The sequence below is a fragment of the Cetorhinus maximus genome, chromosome 2 (genome assembly GCF_964194155.1).
Source record: "Cetorhinus maximus chromosome 2, sCetMax3.hap1.1, whole genome shotgun sequence".
Classification (NCBI taxonomy): Eukaryota; Metazoa; Chordata; class Chondrichthyes; order Lamniformes; family Cetorhinidae; genus Cetorhinus; species Cetorhinus maximus.
In genome coordinates this window covers 86,226,758-86,245,977 of record NC_135880.1, presented here as the reverse complement: position 1 = coordinate 86,245,977, position 19,220 = coordinate 86,226,758, and positions in this window count along the sequence as shown.

The following is a 19,220-nucleotide window of genomic DNA, read 5'->3' as shown; positions in this document are numbered from 1 at the left end:
TGTTCTGACAATAATTCCTATTACGTTTATATTCATGTGAGTGAGTCCTTTGTGGGGACATATTTTCACTTTCTCAAAATCTTTATTTTTATTTTTACAATTCCTCAGCTCTCTGAGACAGCTCCCTGCCTTCAGGGAGCTTCCAGGGCGCATGTGCAGACTTCTGCGCTCGTACTCCTCCCTCCCCCACCCCAGCAGCGCTGAACTTCTCAGTGCACCTTTAACCTTGGCTGGCCGTTAATTGGCCAACCAATGTGAAATCGCGGTCGAGGGCCAATCACGGGCAGCGGACTGTTTCTGGCCGCTCCCGGGCCCACCTGCCACATCCGCCCAATGACCTAAAATTCCTGCCCATGGTTGCAAAGTGACCAAGGCTGGGACCTGAATATTCAATATTTCAGAAGGGCAGGAAGAATGAAAATAGAGGTGGTGTAGCTCTGTTAATAAAAGATGAGATCACTACAGTAGTGAGAAATGGTCTTGGTTCAGAAGATCAGAATATAGAATCAGTATTGGTGGAGATAAGAAATAATAAAGGAAAACAGTCTGGTGGGAGTGATTTATAGGCTCCTTGACCATAGCTACACTGTAGGAGAAGTATAAATCAAGAAATAATGGAAACTTGTAAGAGAAGTTCTGTAATAATCATGGGAGATTTTAATCTTCATATAGATTGGATGAATCAAATTGGTAATGGCAACCTGGAGGATGAGCTCATAGAGTGTATTTTGGACAGTGTCTTACAACAATACTTTCTGGAACCAACAAGGGAACAGGCTATTTTAAGCTTTGTAACGTGTAATGGGACAGGATTAATTAATGGCCTCATAGTAAAGGATCCTTTAGCTAAGAGTGAACATAATGTAATAGAATTTCATACTCACTTTGAGGGTGAGAAATGGGTTTGAAAGTAGTGCCTTAAACTTAAGTGAAGAGAGTTACAAGGATAAATAAAGTTATCATGATATGAAGAAAGAGATTGCTAAAGTGGAATAGGAAAATAGGTTAAAAGGTAGAAAAACAGTGGCAGGCATTTAAGGAGATATTTCATAACTCTCAACAAAGATATATTCCATTGGGAAAGAAAGACTGCCGGAGAACAATGCATGTGGCTAACCAAGGAAGTTAAGGATGGTATCAAATTAAAATAAAAGATGTAGAATGCTGCAAAGATGAGCGATAGGTCAGAAGAATTGGGAAATATTTAGAAACCAGCAAAGGGTGACTAAAAAAAAGTAAAGAGGAAGATATTGGAGAATGAGAGAAAACTAACAAGAATTAGAAAAACCGACAGGAAATGCTTCTACAAGTATATAAAAAGGAAAAGAGTATCAAAAGTGTGCAATGTTCTTTTCGAGGGTGAGAGTGGGTAATTAATAATGGAAAACATGGAAATGACAGGGACATTGAACAGAAATTTGGATCTGTCTTCACAGTAGAAGACACAAAAAAAAATCCCAAAAATAGTACAAAAGCGTGGGGAAAAGGAAGGGAGGAAACTTAAAATAATCACGATCACCAGCGAAAATGTTGACATCTATTGCAAGTGAAATGGAATATAAAAGTAGAGAAGCTTTACTGCAGCTGTGCATTGCATTGGTGAGACCACATCTGGAATACTGTGTGGAGTTTTGGTCTCCTTATTTAAAAAAATATATAATTGCATTAGAAGCAGTAAAGAGAAGGTTCACACAACTTTTTCCTGGGATGAAGGGCTTCTCCTATGAAGAAAGGTTGAACAGATTGGGCTTATACCTATTGAAGTTTAGATGAATGAGTGCTGATCTTTTTGAAACATATAAGATTCTAAAGGGGGTTGACCAGGTAGATGCTGAGAGTTTCCTCTCACCGGGGGAAACGAGAACTAGGAAGCGCATTTCAAAAATAAGTGGCCTCCCATTTAAGACTGAGATGAGGAGGAATTTCTTCTCTTAGAGGATTTTTAGTCGTTGTCTCTTCCCCAGAGAGCAGTGGGGGCTTGAATACATTCATGGGTGAGTTAGACAGCTTTTTGATTGACAAAGGAGTTAAAGATAATGTGGAGCATGCAGGAAAGTGGAATTAAGGCCACAATCAGATCAGCCATTATCTTATTGGAATGGTGCAGCAGTCTCAATGGGCAGAATGGCCTACACCTGCTCTAATTTCTTATGACCTTATGAGTGGCTGGTTCTGCATATAACCCTATTGGCCTGAATTTGGGTTTCTCTTCTGCCATTGATTGTGTTGGCTCTCTTACTGGTCTGATCAGCTAGGTCTCCATGGGTAGAATTTTCCCCCCATTGGGGGGGTGGGGGGAGTTTAGGAGTGGGCGCGTGGAGGCGCGCTTCTGATCAGCGCCCCCAATTGGAGGCGTGCCGCCATTTTACGTGGACAGGCCAACTAAGGCCCGCCCAGCGTGACGCCCACAAGGAAGCGCTATATGCTCCTATCGGGGGCGGGGGGGATCCTTAAATTGAGAGTGCGCTCTTTCGTGCATGCGCGAAAGAGCGTACTCATCTCCCTGAGGCTAAGTGCTGCCTCAGGGAGATCGGCTTCAAATTTAAAAATGTTAACAATAGAAAAAAAATTCCCCTGACATGTCCACTCATGTGACACTGTCACATGAGTTGGGACATGTCCATCACTTTCATTAACACTTTTATTAAAAATTTAAAAACCTACATGAAACCTCATCCCGCCCATGGATGAGGTTTCATGCTTTTTCCAATGCCCGCCAGGGCTCAAGGCCTGCTCACCAACCTTAAGGTTGGATGGGCAGGTCCATTAAGTACTTTAATTACTTTGTCAATGGCCTCAATTGGCCATTGACAGGTCAGCGGGCGCACAGCTGATTCTGCTGAGCCCCCACCCACCTGAAAATTGAAATGAGGCAGGGTGATGCCAGGAGTTCCGCCCCTGTCATTTTACGTGTTGGTGACTGGGCCCGGGCCCCACCCCACCCCACCACTCGCCGACCGGGAAATCCTGGCCCATGTCTCTGAATACTGTGTTTTCACCACTGGCTTCAGGATCATGCTCACTGTGCACCTGCCCCCTTTAAAATCTGGGCCAGCAATTATTTTCTACTATTTCTTACCACTGTGGGAACTGCACTGACCTCACCCAGCTCCTAAAAGTCCAGACTAATTGCTACTGATTTGAAAATTGCAGGGGAAGAAAAAACTGAGCACCAAGCCTGCCAGCTCTGGTCCATGTTAATTGAATGCATGCCAAAGTTTAAAATAGTGTGTAACCTAGTTATCTTGAGATGAGACATATGATGCACCAATGGAGTGGTAGCTCAACTTAATGTTCCCTTCCTGTGAAATAAGTTAGTAATTTTCCATCAAATACTTTTACCTATTTACTTTATGGTGTTACCACTGCCTTATGGAACTTAAGAGTACAATTAAATCAAATTGGTATATTCTGTGCATAAAATGAAGTAAAAGATCCTTTTTAACAACATCAAGATTGCTGGACCTGAGGTTACACTTTCATGAGCTGAACCAGAAGAAATGTAGAAGCCTTGGATTTTAGTGGGAAATCAACATGATGGAAATAAACTAAAGGGAAACTAGACATGGGTTGCTTCAAAGTGGACCTGATTCTGAATTATTGTCATTTATAGTCAGGGCATCTTCTCTCAGGTTAAAATTATGGGTTTGTGAGCTGGAAGGTGCAAAACCAAAATTACAAGTTAATGGAGGCTCGGGATTCATACAACTACTAAACTCCCAGCCATCAGCTCAGCAGCAGCAATGGGGCTGGAATGGGCCAGGGGAATTGTAACAGAAGCAGGAGCATAAAATCAGTTAGGTAAACTGAGGGCTCAGAAGGACTTACTTATGGAGAGTTTTTGACTTAAATAATTCACAAAATATTAAGAATGTTGTGTAACACGATCTCAGAAATTGTTTTTGGAATAAAGCATTATACCAGTGGGAAAATGAGTGACAGAAGGCAGAAATCTGAGTGATGCACCATTTTACACAATTCCCCTCCATTGTATGTATGTGCAGATAGTGTGTCTCAAACGTGACTGTCCAAAAACCAGAGCGGACTGAAAACCAGACATTTTTATAATGTTCCATGCATCAATTTTAATTAAGTAAAATTTAGAAAAAAAATAGCTTATCTTGTCAATTCGGCTAGGAACTGCACTGGTGTGGCGTGGCTCCAGATTAGTTATTGGCTTTGCCGCTTCGCATGCCACTCTATCCCACCTTCAAAGCAACCCTTGACCTGAATTACCCACCGCCCGAACTGCCTGACCCAAAATCTGGCATGGCCTCGGTCCCAAGGTTAATGGTTATGAGGTGCTATACCCTGTAATATGTCTTAGTTTTTATTAGCATAGAAATTCTCTTTGAACCCGATGCTCTTGATCATTCTTATAAGTGGACCTAGCGTTCCCTGCAAACCAGAGTGTGCTTTTACCTGCCCAATATCAAGGTAAATGTACTGATACACAGGGACTGAACAGATTGTCACTGCTAATATTTTTTAACATAAAATGGGTAAAAGAACAAAGCTAATACATTGAATAGATATAGACCCTAATTACAAGCTTTATGAAACATTTCAAAGCATCAGCACAATAAAGTGGCATTTCCTGGGTTAAAAGGGGGATAATGTTTGAATACTTTATTAGAGTTCTTTGAAGAAGTGCTAAAGGGGAACCTGTAGATGTGGTGTACTTAGATTTTCAGAAGGCATTTGTCAAGTGCCACATCAAAGGTTACTTGTAACATATTAGCATGGACAGAAGATTGATTAGTTAACAGGAAACAGAGAGTAGGCATTAATGGGTCATTTTTGGGTTGGCAAGATGTAATGAGTGGAGTGCCACATGGATCAGTGCTGGGGCCTTAAATATTTACAATCTATTTTAATGACTTGGATTATGGGATCGAATGTATGGTTGCTAAATTTGCTGATCACACAAAGAGAGTCAGGAAAGTTAGTTGTGAAGGAGTGTGCAAAGGGATATAGATAGGTTAAGTGAGTGGGCAAAAATTTGGCAGATGGAGTATAATGTAGGAAAATGTGAATTTGTCTGCTTTAGCAGGAAGAATATAAAAGCAGCCGATTATTTAAATGGAGAGAGATTACAGAACTCTGAGGTTCAGAGGGATCTGGGTGTCCTAGTTGATGAATCACAAGAAATTAGTATGTAGGTCTCAAGGGACACTAGGGATGGGCAATAAATGCTGACCCAGCCAGCAAAGCCCACATCCCATGAATGAATAAAAAATTAGGTACAGCAAGTGATTAGGAAGGCAAATGGCATGTTGGTGTTTATTGCAAGGGGAATGGAATATAAAAGTAGGGATGTTTTGCCACAGTTGTATAGGGTGTTGCTGAGACCACATCTATAGTACTGTACAGTTTCAGTTTCTTTATTTAAGAAATTATATAATTACATTAGAAGCAGCTCAGAGAAGATTAACTCGACGGATTCCTGGGGTGAAGGGGTTGTCTTCTGAGGGAAGGTTGCACAGGTTGGGCCTGTATCCATTGGAGTTTGGAAAAATGAGAGATGATCTTATTGAAACATATAAGATCTTGAGGGGACTTGACAGGGTGGATGCTGAAAGGATGTTTCCCCTTGTGGGAGAGACTGGGACTAAGGGTCACAGTTTAAAAATAAGGGGTTTCCCATTTAAGACAGAGATGAGCAGGTTTTTTTTTCTCTCAGAGGGTCATGAATCTGTGGAACTCTCTTCTTCAGAGAGTGGTGGAGGCAGGGTCACTTTTAAGGCTGAATTAAATAGATTTTTGATTGACAAGGGAGTGAAAGGGTATAAGGGCGAGGGAAAGAAAGTGGAGTTGAGGCCACAGTCTGATCAGCCATCACCTTATTGAACGGTGGAGCAGGCTTGAGTAACCAAATGGCCTATTCCTGCTCCTAAGTCCTATGTTCGCATGTACGTTTGTAAGTTTCAATATTAACCTGACCATTGAAATCAACCAGCTGGTACACATTTCTCCTGATTTTTATATTATCTTATTTTATTGAAGCCAAAGCAAATAAAACTCAGGAGATATCTGTGTTAAGTGGCAAAGCCAATATCTCCCATTTTACACCAGCATACAAAGTCAAAATTACCCACATGGTGGGTAGTTCTGGTCACCCCAGCAATGTACAAGAGCATACGACTGGAAGATTTTTGGGGCAAGGGATTTAGCCTCAGGCACCTCTGCCAAAACTTCATTTGCTGGCTGCTCTAGATCTAGTAATATATTTGCTATGAAGCAGCAGAGCCTGGTTTATGCACGTGTTTTAGGACGTTGGATACCATTTGGTAGGTCTTAATGAAGTCTTTGTAGTCTTAAGTAGGTTAATTGTATGTATTTATTAACCACAAGAGCTATGTACATATATACAGCAAAGGGTTTAAGTTATGAGCTGTCTCCAAGCTTGCTTGTGCACACAACTCTGTCCAACACTATCCTGACCCTTAGTTGCGGGTCATGTATTCTCTTACATAATTGTGCGGGCGGTACTGTACTAAGTCCCACGTTAACCCTATATGTGCCAGACCCTTAGACTACAGCATGTCAGCGTGAAAGCACAGTTATCACCAGCTGCGAAAACTGGGAGTTGCAGCCTGCGCAAGCCTACAATATAACTCTAGTATTACCAGTTACCCTTTGCATTCTGCGTTATTTATTTTGAGTGTAGTGTGACTAAAACTGAAAAGTTTAAATGGTGATATAGGCCGAATTTTCCTGCAACTGGGCAAATTCTTAAGTTAGAACATAACAACATAAGAAATAGGAACAGAGTAGACTATTCGGCTCCTCGAGCCTGCTCTACCATTCAATAAGATCATGGCTGATCTTCTTGTGTTTCGGATTTCCACATTTCCATCTAACCCTGATAACCTTTGATTCCCTTGTCTAACAAGAATCTGTCTACCTCTGCCTTAAAAATATTCAATGACCCCGCCTCCACCACCTTCTGAGGCAGAGAGTTCCAAAGTCGCACAACCCTCTGAGAGAAAAAAACTTCTCCCCTTCTCTGTCCTAAAAGGGTGACCCCTAATTTTAAAACAGTGCCCTCTAGTTCTGGACTCACCCACAAGAGGAAACATCCTTTCAACATGCACCTTGTCAAGGCCGTTCAGGATCTTGAATACTTCAATAAAATCACCCCTCACTCCTCTAAAATCCAGTGGAAACAAGCCCAGTCTGTCCAGCCTTTCCTCATAAGACAACCCACTCATTCCAGGTATTAATCTAGTAAATCTCCTTTGAACCACCTCCTATATTAATTAACTTCAATAATTTGATTCTTATTTTCAAGGGATTTCTACACTCTCACATTATGCCATTGGTTTTGGATAAAATGCTTCAACGTGATAAAGGCCAGGAAATTCCTTGTAACTGTTCCTGTTCCATCCACAACATCCTGAGGTTGTATAAGTAATATTTAAAGAGATCCCCTGCGACTCTTAGTTCAAACAGTATGGAGCTGTTAGAATTATTTGTCTTGAAGCACTTTGTTTTTTAACCTGAAAGGATTTGAAAGTGCTTGCAGCTACCCTTTGTAGGTTTGCAACTTTTAATTAACTTTTCCTGGCATAATAGCTGCTTCTTCATGGGCGGGGGGGTGGGGGGGGTCCTTCGAGGAATCTCTAAAATGAGATGGAGGAGCAAAAACGAAGAAGGAGAAAACAGAACTGCAGCTGGTGGCACAGAAAATAGGAGTGATGTTGGAAGGTTTTTTTCTTTCCCCTCTCAGCAAGGTTTATACGATCAGACCAACATACCAGCAGTTCTCTGAAGAGCAGTACATAAGAAGTCCTTGATTCTTTAGTGAGGCAATGACAGTTGTGTCACATCCTGCAAGAAGATTTGCAGTTAACTACCACAGTTAGCACAGCCGTGCTGTCAGTCTACAGTCTGTATTTCCATTAAACTATTGACTGATACCTTTTTTTAAGAGTAAATTAATTGAAAAAAATTTTCTGGGCACCTAGAAGGAGCAGGATAGAGCTCCATGTTTTGAACGATTGCAGGATTCCCCCAAGCCATCGATTGCAACCATGTTACCTTACAGGCTCATTCACACAATGTGGCTGTCTTCATTAATTGTAGGTGTTTGTAATGTGCAGCAGCAGTGTGATGACCAGCAGCACATCATGCACATCTGTGCCTTCTTTCTTTGCAACTACCATGATGTTTTATATTGCAGCCTCCACTCCACTACCACCACCACACCCCCGCTCCCACACACCCACCATGCCCAGCAGTTTGCCCCCCCCACATCAAGTTAAAACTGACTGCTTGGAGACCTGCTGCACACATTGGGCAGAATCGTTCGGTTCCATTGTCAGCGGTTGTCATGGCAGGCAAGGGGGTGTGAGATTTCCTGAGATTCGAGGCCACAGATACCCAAATAGGCAGTCAACTAGTTATAAGTAATTTTAAGATGGTTTATTAAGAAACAACAGTTTAGATATGATACAATAACAGAAAATGTATACGATCCGTAGCAGGAGAGAGCAGTTTACTGGTCCCAGACGGCAGACAAATAGTTGACACAGAATGTGTTGATCTCATCTTTCTCCTCCTCCTTGTCTATTCTGAGGAAGGCAGCTGCTGACGAGCACTGCAACCTCACCATGACACCTCACCAGGACCCCGGCAGGACATGGCCCCTGTGCGTGACCACTTGTTAATATACCCTTTGTCTGAGGGCTGGTAGCTTACCCAGTGTCAATCATCTATTCAAACTATTCTGATCAATGAACACAGGACAGGTACTCAAAACATCAGGGTGGTTACCACCCACCTTGTGTGTCACCCTGCTCGAGGTCAGCTTTTTAGTTTACGTCATGTTGAGAGTCATATTCTGGTCCTTTCTAAACACAGAATAGAACACAGAAATCTTACACCCCCCTGCCCACCATGATACCCACTGCCAATAGATAAGGGGGCGCACAACTGCCAGACTAACAGCTTAGAATTTCAATATGGCAAAGATGAAAGTGTTTAGAAATACTCTTTCCAGAGAATCAATGCTGTTTAGAAAATCCTTTAAAGGTTCTATATTATGCAGAAAATATCTGTTTACTCAAGACCCCAATTTCTTACAGTTCCACCCTTTAAGAAAGAAATATCCTTATTGACTTCTCACAACTAATTTTTAGCTAACTTAGTTATTTATAAAATACAAGCTGTTTCCCTAATTACTTGATTACATATCGTAAATAACATACTAAAGCTACTACAATTATCTGATCACTTGGTTTGGCACTCCCCAACTGCAGATCATACAGGTCCCCCACTTTGAGAGGGAATTATCCTGAGGGCAGGATTTTCCAGGCCCTCCTGCTGTCGGGATCGTCTAGTCCTGTCGAAAGTCAATTGACCTTTGGCTGGTCTGCCCATCCCCTGCAGTGGATCCTGCCAATGACAGGGTCGGAAAATCCTGGCCTTATACTTTTGCAGGATTGCTGCTAATTTCTGGGCTCTTAGCATATAAGTACATATAAGGAAAGCAGTAGATTATGCATGGGTTTAAAAGATTCTCCAGCTCTCTCTTCAGCTGCATCTATCTTGCGGATATTTCTTACTAAGTATTATTTCTCCCTAGCATTAATTTCTCCCAGTCCAATATTCCTTTTATATTTACTTTAATTTGATTCTAAGATGGTAATGGTCAGACGGAGTAAAATTAATTCTCTTAAAGTCAGTTTCTCAATGGAGTATGTGTTGGTGCCTTGATCATTTAAAAATGTTTTCTTACTCTTCAGACGATATTAACCATTTTGTGTCATGTTGCTTGCCAAGTAGCTCAGCAAGTCTGGGACCTGTTTTTCAGTGCAGTTGCACCAAGTACTCTCACATGTCAGTTACTTCACAAGTTACAAATCGCTTGTGCACACTGACACCATTGTCCCAATTCCTTTTTTAATCCTCTGATGGAATTTCACATTCGTAAGTCACCTTCACACGTTTCCCTATCTGTTGGATGTGATCTCTAGTGATTCTCTTTTTACCAAATTTTCTATTTGGGCTGTGTCCTTTCCACTCCACGTCACTTCATCATGCTTGGTGGTAATCCCTCTTCCCCCTCCCACAAATCCTTGTTTTGCATTTGTTGAAGATATATCAGATCTGTAGAGATTGTGCAGTGTATTTTGCCAATCAACTTCATCATCCAGGATTTCACTGGGCAGGATTCCCCCCCCCCCCACCTCAGGGGCAAAGTTGAAGGGCGGGCGCGCACAGGCTCGCTTCCGATCGGCACCCCCAATCGGGGGCACGGTGCCATTTTACGTGGGCGGGCTAATTAAGGCCTGCCCAGCGTGACGTCCTCACAGAAGTGCTATGCGCTCCCTGTGCAGGTGGGGGGGAATCTCAAAATTGAGAGTGCGCTCTTTTGCACACGCGCTCGAAAGAGCACACTCATCCCCCGAGGCTAAGTGCTGTCTCAGGGAGATCGGCTCTAAATGTCAAAAAGCTAAAAACAGAAAAATGAAATTACCCTAACAAGTTCATAATTTTTACAAAAACTTTATTAAAATGTTTTAAAACCTACATGAAACCTCATTCCCGCCTGTGGATGAGGTTTAATGCTTTTTCTACTTCCCGCCGGGGCTCTTGGCCTGCCCACCAACCTTAAGGTTGGACAGGCAGGTCCTTTATTTACTTAATTGACTCTGTAAATGGCCTCAGTTGACCATTGACAGGTTGGCGGGCGTGCAGCTGATTTTGCTGCACCCCCGCCTACCTGAAAATTTAAATGGGGGGCAGTGACGTTGGGAGTTCCGCCCGACGTCACCGCGCATCATTTTATGCGTCAGCGAGCGTGCCTGCCCCTGCTCACCGACGCGTAAAATCCTGCCCAATGTCTTTAAAAGGATGCACCATTCGATAATTCTTCCTGACTTTCCAGTAATCTTCTTAAAAGATCAAAGGGGGTCTCCGTCTCAAGATCTTTGCTTATCACCCCCTGTACAGCCCCAATGTCTCAGGTGGTGGCCAGATTGTCAAATTTAGTTACCTTAAAAAGTTCACAGGCAAAGACACAAGCCTTTCTATCTCCAAGTGAAAGCTGTCATCTCATTCCTCTCATTTACACTTTCCTTTTGCTAGAAAGTACATCAAAACCCAAATTTATATATTCCATTAAGCTACACCCAAGGTGGGTTATTCCAATTCCCTTTTGGTGTTGTATCCTTTATCACAAACTCTATCTCTTATTCTCAGTGGGGCATCACTGGGGAGGTGGAAGGTGATGCCAGGGGAGGTCCACAGCGATCGGGGAAAAGACATGGGTGACTGGGGGAGGGGAAAGGATGGGTGAGCTGATGAGATACTTGACCACGACCATGGTTTTTGAAATTGAAAGTGAGCGGACCCTCATGTTGGACGGGCACAGGTACTGCATGGGAGTGTGATTAGTGGGTGGGGGGAGATGAGGGTCAGCTCAGATGGACAACTGAAAGAGAACCCCAGCAGGCAGCATTGAAAATGTTCTGGACAATAAGACAAGTGTGATGGATGAATGCTCCATGTGTGTGGGAGAATGCTTGTATGAGGCTCCAAAATGCCCTGCCACACATACACTTCTCCCTCCAGAATCACTTGTGGTCCAGCTGCATGCAGTTGAGCTGCTAGTGAGGGGGATGCAGTGGGAGGCTTTGCGAAACCTGGCAATGAGGTTAAAAGACTACATTACACATTATTCAGTGAAATTGAATGTATTTGCAGATTATAAAGTGACAAAATGTGTTCACCCATGCAACCACTTGTGATGAGAATTTCTTAACTTTTCTAGGCCTACCACTTCTTCTAGGTGCTGCCCTGACATCCACAGGAGGGACGGAGACAGCTTGTGCAATGGTTGGCCCTTGAGGGCCCTGGTTTGCTTTGGCTGTCCTCCTGTGGGCCAGCAACTCCCTCTGTGGTGAAAGAGGATGAGGTTGAGAGGGTCACAGAAAAAGGGTATTCGGAGGGAGCAGACAACCTCTGAGATTCCTGAGTGGATGACCCAGAGGTATCCAGCTGCCACTCCACCTCCCTTCGGGTGCCTGAGGGCCCCAGCTGAATCCTTGAAGGGATGGAGCACCTGGAGGGACGTTGAAGTGCCCAGTTTCCCTCTTGCGTTGCCACTGCAGGAACTCACCCATGCCTACCATGTTGGAGTGCTGGTTTGCACGCATCTCTGTGTTCTGCTGGACCAGGCTCTCCATGGTGTCCATCATCCTTCCCATGGAGATCTCTATATGCACACAAGTAGGCATCACTTCATCAGAGAGCAGGTGAACGTGCTCCCCCAACTCGCATGTCACTCTGTTGAGGGCTTCCAATAGTTCCCCCGCCTTCTGCTGACCCTCCACGATGAGTTGGAAAGCCGAATACAGAGGCTTGTCATCTCACTTGGACTTCACAGATGCCTCTTCCCCAGCAGTCCTCCAAGTGCCAGGGAGATTGGCTGAACCTGCCCCGCTCCTGCTGTGGACACGTGTCCATGCGGTGACCACCAGTTTGTGAACTTGAGCCTGCTCTGGATCTAGATCTCACCGAGGTGTGTGTCCTTGTGCTGGTGGAGGGTGTGGTTAAGCACTGTGATGGGTCTTCCAGGCTGCTTATTTCCAGCCCTTCAATGGAGGAGGTGCCCTCTTGGGCTTGAGGTGAGGACCTGGATGGGGCTGAGGGACTAGCTGGCTGAGGGTGTTGGTCGTTTGGCAGAGCTCCCTGTGAAATAAAGTAGAGATAATTAGTGCATGGCAGCAGAGTCAAAAGCAGGAGGGAGAGCACTCACAGTTACGTTGACAGCGGGATTATGTAGTGCAGGATCCTCACGTGGGTGCTCACCACTAACCTCACTGTCACCGCAGGCATGGTCCATGTCCTCAACAGTCAGTGCAATGGCACGTTCCTCAAAGTGAGTGAGGGGTCTAATGTGGGCCACTCCACCACCTTGTCTGGGACTTCGCACTACTGTTGTAAGCCAGCTTTTCCTGCATGAAAACAGATGGAGCAAGCATGAGCAGGACACATGGCGCTGCATGGAATGGTTGTGTGATGAGCGGAGCCATGGACAGGATGAGGATTGGAGCTCCAGAGGATATGAGCCTGATGGAAATGTGAGGGTGTGTGTGAGAGTTAGTGGTATTATCCCTTGAGGTGTGAGATCCCTGCAGATGTATGATGGGTTTGTGAGTGTGTGAGCTGAGAGTGATAAGCAGGCTGCCTTACCCTGGCAGAATGGATGAGAGCATTCATCCTCTTCCTGCACTGGATAGCTGACCTCCTCTGTGCTCTGGTGGCACTGCATTCCGCTGCCACACCTCTCAGGCTGGATTGGTGACTCTGGTGGACCCCCTGTGGCTAGAGCGGGGGTAGACGACATCGTGACGGCCTGCCACTATGTCCAGCAGGCACTCCAGAGTGGTGCTACTAACTTTGGGACTGCCGTCTTCTTTGCTTTTGGGGTTATATGTTGCCTGGAGCAGTCCTGATCTTTAGAGATGAAGTAGGCATGGTGCACTTTAAATATGGCGCCCGAAGCTAGGATACGCTGAGGTCACGGCGTGGTGGGCAAATTCGAGCCCGCCTGCTAGTGATCTGGAGTGTTTCCCATGAATGCATTATTAATGAGGATGGACATGCCTGGAAGGGGATGATACAGCGTGAAAACCCACCATTGCAGCTGGCTGGTAAAATGTCTTTTCTCACGCCCAGACAAGGCACTGAGTCAAAATCTGTGATGATTCCACCCTCTTTCTATGACTCCTTTCTGCTGCAGAACTCTATTACAATCAGATTAATGGACCAACTGGGGGTCTCGCTAAGCAGACAGTTGAAGTTCTCAAATAATGATTCAGATGTCTGGACATATCTGGTGACTTGCTGAAACAAAATCCAGAAAGGGTACGACATATGATTGTGGTTTGTTGCACTCTGCTCTGCGAAGGGGAGGACACATGGAGCCAACACTTGAGGAAGGCCTTCAGCATGATAAGGGAGAACATACTGATGATATTGAGCAAGGACAGGTAGTGTAAGAGTTCACAGCAATTCATTGAAGAGAGCTTTAGTTAAACAATGTCCAGCACAATAATTCAAAAGACCAGGCTTTGCAGTCAGCTAACCACACCCCACCAACTCTCCTGCACAATGTCTGATTCACCTCCTCTCCTGATATCCAACACTAATCCTCCCACAATTTCAGGTTTACCTCGCATTTTCTCCCTGGCTGCTTCCTCATCAGACAGGCAGATAACCTGTCAATCGGCAGACCATCAGGCTGGAAACTTATTGAATAAAATTAAAAGACGTTCTGCAGTTCGTTTTTACAGGATTTTCGGGAGACCTGGCCCTCCAAGTTTCCCGTCCAAAAGTCATCCACCCTGCCCCCCACCTTCCCACCTGCTCTTTTTCCAGCCCCAAGTAAATATTAGAACCAGTGAGTATGAATGCTTGCATGCATATTTTTATAACATTTTTATAAAATTTGATTTTGAAAAGAAAGCACAGATCCTGTGGCTCATTAAATATCCCCTTTGCTTTATGTGATATTTTCAGAACTAGCTTATACACAAGAAAGTATCTAAAAAGACTGGCCCATTAAATCTTCTCCTTCCGCACCCTATGCAATATTAATGCTTCTGTGGACTCTGAGGGAAACTTTTGCATACACACTCCATAATTATTAAAACTAATGAAGCTAACCTGTGGAATATCCATCCATTCATCCAAGGAGAAAGGAACAATAGGCATAGATTGATAGTGAGGATGCTTCCAGATACCATAATTTGAGATAAAAATAGTACACAGAGATAGACATGGCATAAGGACAACAGATTTATGGCATGTAAGTCAACTTAGCACAATTACTTAGGAGGATACTGAGGAGGACTGCAACAAATTACAGGACTTTAATAAACTTGCAGAATGGACAAATAATTGACAAATGAAGTTCAACACAAGTAAATATGAGTGAGTATATTTTGATAGGAAGAGAGAGGTCACTTATTTGAAAGGAACAAGTCTAGGTGGGGTAGAGGAACAAAGCGATCTCAGAGTACAAATATACCAATCACTGAAAGTTGCGCCTCAGGTTAGCAAGGCCATAAAAAAGCAAACCAAGCACTGGGCTTCAATTCTTGAGGCTTAGATTTGAGATAAAACAACGCAAGAGCAGTGGAGTGATTAGAACAGCATGACAGCAGCAGAGTAGGAAAAACAGCACAAGAGGAGGAAGCAGATAAAACAGCGCAAGATCGGTGGCGCAGATAAAACAGCGCGAGTCGAGGGAGCAGATAAAAACAGCGCGAGAGCGGTGGAGCAGATTAAACAGCGCAAGAGGAGGCAGCAGATAAAACAGCGTGAAAGGAGGGAGCAGATAAAACAACGTGAGAGGAGGGAGCAGATAAAACAGCGCGAGAGGAGGCAGCAGATAAAACAGCGCAAGAGGAGGGAGCAGATAAAACAGCGCGAGAGCGGCGGAGCAGATAAAACAGCGCAAGAGGAGGGAGCAGATAAAACAGCACGAGAGGAGGGAGCAGATAAAACAGCGCGAGAGGAGGGAGCAGATAAAACAGCGCAAGAGGAGGCAGCAGATAAAACAGCGCAAGAGGAAGCAGCAGATAAAACAGCGCAAGAGGAGGCAGCAGATAAAACAGCGCGAGAGGAGGAAGCAGATAAAACAGCGTGAGAGGAGGCAGCAGATAAAACAGCGCAAGAGGAGGCAGCAGATAAAACAGCGCAAGAGGAGGCAGCAGATAAAACAGTGTGAGAGGAGGGAGCAGATTAAACAGCGCAAGAGGAGGCAGCAGATAAAACAGCGTGAAAGGAGGGAGCAGATAAAACAGCGTGAGAGGAGGGAGCAGATAAAACAGCGCGAGAGGAGGCAGCAGATAAAACAGCGCAAGAGGAGGGAGCAGATAAAACAGCGCGAGAGCGGCGGAGCAGATAAAACAGCGCAAGAGGAGGGAGCAGATAAAACAGCACGAGAGGAGGGAGCAGATAAAACAGCGCGAGAGGAGGGAGCAGATAAAACAGCGCAAGAGGAGGCAGCAGATAAAACAGCGCAAGAGGAAGCAGCAGATAAAACAGCGCAAGAGGAGGCAGCAGATAAAACAGCGCGAGAGGAGGAAGCAGATAAAACAGCGTGAGAGGAGGCAGCAGATAAAACAGCGCAAGAGGAGGCAGCAGATAAAACAGCGCAAGAGGAGGCAGCAGATAAAACAGTGTGAGAGGAGGGAGCAGATTAAACAGCGCAAGAGGAGGCAGCAGATAAAACAGCGTGAAAGGAGGGAGCAGATAAAACAGCGTGAGAGGAGGGAGCAGATAAAACAGCGCGAGAGGAGGCAGCAGATAAAACAGCGCAAGAGGAGGGAGCAGATAAAACAGCGCGAGAGCGGCGGAGCAGATAAAACAGCGCAAGAGGAGGGAGCAGATAAAACAGCGCAAGAGGAAGGAGCAGATAAAACAGCGCGAGAGCGGCGGAGCAGATAAAACAGCGCAAGAGGAGGGAGCAGATAAAACAGCACGAGAGGAGGGAGCAGATAAAACAGCGCGAGAGGAGGGAGCAGATAAAACAGCGCAAGAGGAGGCAGCAGATAAAACAGCGCAAGAGGAGGCAGCAGATAAAACAGCGCAAGAGGAGGCAGCAGATAAAACAGCGCGAGAGGAGAAAGCAGATAAAACAGCGTGAGAGGAGGCAGCAGATAAAACAGCACAAGAGGAGGCAGCAGATAAAACAGCGCAAGAGGAGGCAGCAGATAAAACAGTGTGAGAGGAGGGAGCAGATAAAACAGCGCGAGAGGAGGGAGCAGATAAAACAGTGCGAGAGGACAGAGCAGATAAAACAGCGTGAGAGGAGGGAGCAGATAAAACAGCGCAAGAGGAGGGAGCAGATAAAACAGTGCAAGAGGAGGCAGCAGATAAAACAGCGCAAGAGGAGGGAGCAGATAAAACAGCGCAAGAGGAGGGAGCAGATAAAACAGCACAAGAGGAGGCAGCAGATAAAACAGTGAGAGAGGAGGGAGCAGATAAAACAGCGCGAGAGGAGGGAGCAGATAAAACAGTGCGAGAGGACAGAGCAGATAAAACAGCGTGAGAGGAGGGAGCAGATAAAACAGCGCAAGAGGAGGGAGCAGATAAAACAGTGTGAGAGGAGGGAGCAGATAATGCAGCATGAGAGCAACGGAGCAGATAAAACAGTGTGAGAGGAGGGAGCAGATAAAACAGCGCAAGAGGAGGCAGCAGATAAAACAGCGCAAGAGGAGGGAGCAGATTAAACAGCGCAAGAGGAGGGAGCAGATAAAACAGCGCAAGAGGAGGGAGCAGATAAAACAGTGCGAGAGCGGCGGAGCAGATAATACAGCACGAGAGAAGGGAGCAGATAAAACAGTGTGAGAGGAGGGAGCAGATAGTACAGCATGAGAAAAGGGAGCAGATAAAACGGCGCGAGAGCAGTGGAGCAGATAATACAGCACGAGAGAAGGGAGCAGATAAAACAGTGTGAGAGGAGGGAGCAGATAAAACAGCGCGAGAGGAGGGAGCAGATAAAACAGTGTGAGAGGAGGGAGCAGATAAAACAGCGCAAGAGGAGGGAGCAGATAAAACAGCGCGAGAGGAGGCAGCAGATAAAACAGCGCAAGAGGAGGCAGCAGATAAAACAGCACAAGAGGAGGCAGCAGATAAAACAGTGTGAGAGGAGGGAGCAGATAAAACAGTGTGAGAGGAGGGAGCAGATAATACAGCATGAGAGCAACGGAGCAGATAAAACAGTGTGAGAGGAGGCAGCAGATAAAACAGCGCAAGAGGAGGCAGCAGATAAAACAGTGTGAGAGGAGGCAGCAGATAAAACAGCGCAAGAGGAGGCAGCAGATAAAACAGCGCAAGAGGAGGCAGCAGATAAAACAGTGTGAGAGGAGGCAGCAGATAAAACAGCGCAAGAGGAGGCAGCAGATAAAACAGTGTGAGAGGAGGGAGCAGATAAAACAGCGCAAGAGGAGGCAGCAGATAAAACAGTGTGAGAGGAGGGAGCAGATAAAACAGTGTGAGAGGAGGGAGCAGATAATACAGCACAAGAGGAGGCAGCAGATAAAACAGTGTGAGAGGAGGCAGCAGATAAAACAGCGCAAGAGGAGGCAGCAGATAAAACAGTGTGAGAGGAGGCAGCAGATAAAACAGCGCAAGAGGAGGCAGCAGATAAAACAGTGTGAGAGGAGGCAGCAGATAAAACAGTGCAAGAGGAGGCAGCAGATAAAACAGCGCAAGAGGAGGCAGCAGATAAAACAGTGTGAGAGGAGGCAGCAGATAAAACAGTGCAAGAGGAGGCAGCAGATAAAACAGTGTGAGAGGAGGCAGCAGATAAAACAGCGCAAGAGGAGGCAGCAGATAAAACAGTGTGAGAGGAGGGAGCAGATAAAACAGCACAAGAGGAGGCAGCAGATAAAACAGTGTGAGAGGAGGGAGCAGATAAAACAGCGCGAGAGGAGGGAGCAGATAAAACAGTGTGAGAGGAGGGAGCAGATAATACAGCATGAGAGCAACGGAGCAGATAAAACAGTGTGAGAGGAGGCAGCAGATAAAACAGCGCGAGAGGAGGGAGCAGATAAAACAGTGTGAGAGGAGGCAGCAGATAAAACAGCGCGAGAGGGGGGAGCAGATAAAACAGCGCGAGAGGAGGGAGCAGATAAAACAGCGCGAGAGTGGCGGAGCAGATAGTACAGCATGAGAAAAGGGAGCAGATAAAACGGCGCAAGAGCAGTGGAGCAGATAATACAGCACGAGAGAAGGGAGCAGATAAAATGGCGCGAGAGTGGCGAGGAAGATAAAACGGCGTGAGAGCGGTGGAGCAGATAAAACAGCGCAAAAGCGGCGGAGCAGATAAAACATCTGGTGGTCCTAGCAGGAGCTGAGAGTCAGAGTGGACATTTAAAAAGGGTGGTAGCTGGGCTCATGGCTGAAAGCGGCGCAAGGACAGAGCAAGGTTTCCAGGGAGACTCGGCGCGAGGACATCACAATTCAAAAAGTGACACAGGGGAGGCAGCTGATTGGTAAGTAGGGTCCTGTGAGTACTTCTACTTTTTCTGCTAATTAAATTGCTGCAGTCCATTAACTTAAACAAAATAAGGTGAGGACTTTGGACTGTAGTGGGAGTGTTTGGTGTGGAATAAGGCCCCTAGCATAATTAGTATCCTTTAAGCAGAGTAACTAACAAGCTTAATCTAAGGGGAAGTCGTGGCAGCAGACCTTGC